This window comes from Octopus bimaculoides, chromosome 24, assembly GCF_001194135.2.
Source record: "Octopus bimaculoides isolate UCB-OBI-ISO-001 chromosome 24, ASM119413v2, whole genome shotgun sequence".
Lineage (NCBI taxonomy): Eukaryota > Metazoa > Mollusca > Cephalopoda > Octopoda > Octopodidae > Octopus > Octopus bimaculoides.
Genome location: NC_069004.1, coordinates 28,706,619 through 28,710,840, shown reverse-complemented (window position 1 = coordinate 28,710,840; position 4,222 = coordinate 28,706,619).

Below are 4,222 nucleotides of genomic sequence, written 5' to 3'. Positions count from 1 at the left end.
GAAGAAGAAGAAGAAGAAGAAGAAGAAGAAGAAGAAGAAGAAGAAGAAGAAGAAGAAGAAGAAGAAGAAGAAGAAAAAGAAGAAGAAGAAGAATTTAATGACATATCTCAATCTTGTGGTATTGGGTGTTGCAGTAATCCCATTGCAGCAACCACCATGTGCCACTGATGTGTGTGTGTGTGTGTGTGTGTGTGTGTATGTACAACGGGCTTCTTTCAGTTTCTATCTACCAAACCTACTCGGGCCGAAGCTGTAATAGAAGACACTTGCCCAAGGGTGAAGCAGTGAGACTGAACCCGGAGCCATATACTCGGGAAGAAAGCGTCTTATTTCTTTATTGCCTACAAGGGGCTAAAACATAGATGGGACAAACAAGGAGAGACAAATGGATTAAATCGATTAGATCGACCCCAGTCCGTAACTGGTACTTTATTTATCGACCCCCGAAACGATGAAAGGCAAAGTCGACCTCGGCGGAATTTGAACTCAGAAAGTAACGGCAGACGAAATACCGCTAAGCATTTCGCCCGGCGCGCTAACGATTCTACCAGCTCACCTTTTTTTTTTTAAGAAAGCGTCTTACCACACAACCATACCTGTGTACATATTCATATGACATATAGACATGGAGTTGTAATACACCTGAGCACTCTATGAAATAAGCTCATAATAATCATTTAAATTGTAGGCACAAGCTCTGTCTTTTGAGGGAAGGGGCGCGGTGATCACATCTACATTAGTGCTCAACTGGTACTTATTTTATCGACCCCGAAAGGATGAAAGACACAGGTGACTTCAGCAGCATTTGAACACAAACACGTGTCATACGATTTATTCAAATTTAAAATCGTGGTATGCAATTTATTGCTACTTAAACATATTAAATACAATTTATTACTACTTAATATATTAACCATAATTTATTGCTATTTAAATACGTTATACAATTTATTAGTACATAAACACTTGAAATAAAGTTTACTGCTTCTTTAACATACGAAATACAATTTAATGCTACTTAAACGCATCAAATATAATTTACTGCTACTTATTCCAGAGGTTTCTAACAGCTTTCGATAATCCAATTGTTGTTACTAGCGAACATAATTATGAAAGAAAGTTTTTATTTACACTGCTTATATATCAACTAGGAATTCTTATCGAACGAGAGTCTCTATGGAGAATTTATATATATAAGCCAATATCTACACCTCAAATAGTGTATCTGAAAACGGTTTATGAATTTGAGGTTAAAAAATGGGATTACTGGCTGCTATAAGACATTTTCAAGAGGTAGAATTCTTTCGAAACAGTTATAACACTGTGTAACAAAATTTTTATTATTTATTTATTATCATTTTTTTTTTGTCTTTGTTCAAGAAGAGCTATTTCCCTGATTGATTCTGTCTTGAAATCACAGGAAATCACTACCATTCCCTTCAAACTTTTTGCTTTTGTGACCTGGACATCAATGTTTTAAAACTGACCTATTTCCATTACATTTCAGACAGATTCCGCACTGAGTTGCTGAAACAGAAATATCGTTATAGTAAATATTCTGTTCAGTAGCTCAGATTTGCTTGTCAGTTACTTGACCTTAACCAGTTGAGCATATCCCTTTGTGGCTGACAATATGCGTATCTTTGATCTTAAGGAGTAATGGGGCAGATTCATAGCCATGTATTGAGGTGGATTCTTTGCAGTTTGCATAAATGTAACGAAAGCAAATTTTTTAGGAAATGTTCCCCATTTTTCATATTTTCTTGGGGTAAAAGATAGGAAATAACAATTGCTACCCAAGGACAAAAATCGTGTTATACAGCAATATCTTGAGTATAAAATCTAAGAACTTTTCCTCTTTTCTCTTACTTGCTGAACTACCAAAGTTCTTGGAAGAAGAAAAAAAAAATTCTAAAATAGAAATTAAATATGGAAATTCTATGCTTCCTTTTCTTTATAGTTTTTTAATTTCAGATTCAAAATTCTAATCCGGCCAAATATTATGAAGGAAGGATTACTTCCATTGTGAAAACTGCGGACGTCAGGGGTAAAACATGATTTTGAAAAATTCTAATTGTAATTTCGAAAAATATTCCGCTTTGACTGTTAGCGACTGCCAAGGCATTAGGTTCTTGAATAAATGCTTCTTTTATTGCATACTAATATAGAATAGCTCTTTGAAACCAATATCTACATCTTAAAGATTATATCTGAAAACGATTTTTGAATTTATGATTAACACTGGAATTATTGGATACTTTAAAACACCTTCCATAGACATTATTCTCTGGAAACAGTTACTATCGTGCACGAAAACACTAATAACTTTTCTTTTCTCGCGATTGCTAAACTAACAACTATCTATAAAGAAAAAAAGAATAAAATTCTACGAGCATCTAGACTTTAATTTTCTCTATGTTTAATGAAATGCCTCACTTCTTAAAATATTTAATTAATAAGTCACAGATCATATCATGCTGAAGACTTCTAAAAAGGATGACGTAGTCCTATGTACGATGACCACCGACGAGAAATTTTAAGAGCTTCATAATAAGTAAACAAACACCAAAATTAAATATGTGAATTTTATGCACCTTTTTCCTTTATACTTTCTTAATTTCAAATTCAAGATTCTAATCCCACCAAATAGTATATACAAACGATGATCTCCCTTGGTATAATTTCGGCCGCTAGGGGTAAATGTAAATATAAATATAAAAATGAACTTACCGTAGAATTTTTTCTCAAGTAGCATACATAGGTACAATTTTTTTTTTTATAGAGACTGACACAGCGCAACATACACAAACACACACAGTGGGAAAGTAAAATATTTTTTCTCATAAATTCCATGTGACACATTAAATATTTATAATAAAACAATTATTAAAGTCAGGCCTCTTTTTAGACTACCCTGAACTGTGCTAAGCCATTATTCTTTGTTTGACCTTATATTGACCTATATCCAATAAACATTTCCATCGCATTTTATATTCCTATTTCTTTTCGAATTTTCCCTGCCACCTACCCCAACGCCGACCTGTGTGCTTAATCTGTTGCGTGACCTCTGATCTTTTATTTAATTTATTACCTCGAATAAAATATACATTCCTTTCACTTAGATTTTTAAGAAATTGTAAAATATATCTTACGCAATTCACGCTTTTAATAAGGCCTTCTTTTCTGTATAAACACACATTGAGTGGCAAACCAGCAGCACGTGAACTAGTGGTTAGGATGTTCTGCTCTCGATCGTGAGATTGTGAGTTCGACTCCCGGCGGCGAGGTGTGTTCCTGGTAGAACACTTTATTTCACGTCGCTCCAGTCCACTCACCTTTCGTTTACTTGTTTCAGTCATTAGCCTGCGGCCATACTGCAGCTCCGACTTGAAGAATTTTAGTCGAACGAATCGACTCCGGTGGTAATTGTTTTTTTCAAGTCTGCTGCTTATTTTATCATTCCCTTTTGCCGAACAGTTAAGTTATGGGGACGTAAACATGCTAGCACCGGTTTTCAAGCGGTGGGAGGAGTGACTAATACAGACACAGACACAGACACAACGCACACACACACACACACACACACACGCTCAAACACACGCACGCACACGTACACACGCATACACAGGCACACATTCATACACGATATTTTTGCACACACACACACACACGCACACATAGCCACGTATACGACGGGTTTCTCTCGGCGACCTTCTACCAAATCCACTAACAAGGCTTTGGTCGACCCAAGCCTATAATAGCAGACACTTGCCTAAGGTGCCAAGCAACGAGACTGAACCCGGAACCATGTGGCTAAGAAGCAAGTTTCTTACATACAGCCATGCCTGCACCTATGTCTAAATATTTATGGAAATGTAGGTGTGGTTTCCTATATTTTACTGATGTTAAGAATTTTTGTGTATTCTTCCTCGAGGAATGGTTTAATATATATGCATGTGTGCTTATGTATGTGTGTGTAGGGGTATGGGGGTGTGCACGTGTGCGTGTGTGCGTATGTGTACGTGTGTGCGTATGTGTACGTGTGTGTGTGTGTGCATGTGTGTATGGGTGTGCATGTGCGAGTGTGTTCGCGTGCGCGTGCATGTATGTGTGTCTGAGTGCGTGTGTGTTTTGTGTATCCATGTGTGTCTGCGTGAGCATGCTTGCGTGCGTGTGGACCTGTGAGTGCGTGTGCCTATGCGTGTGTGCATCTATATGTGTG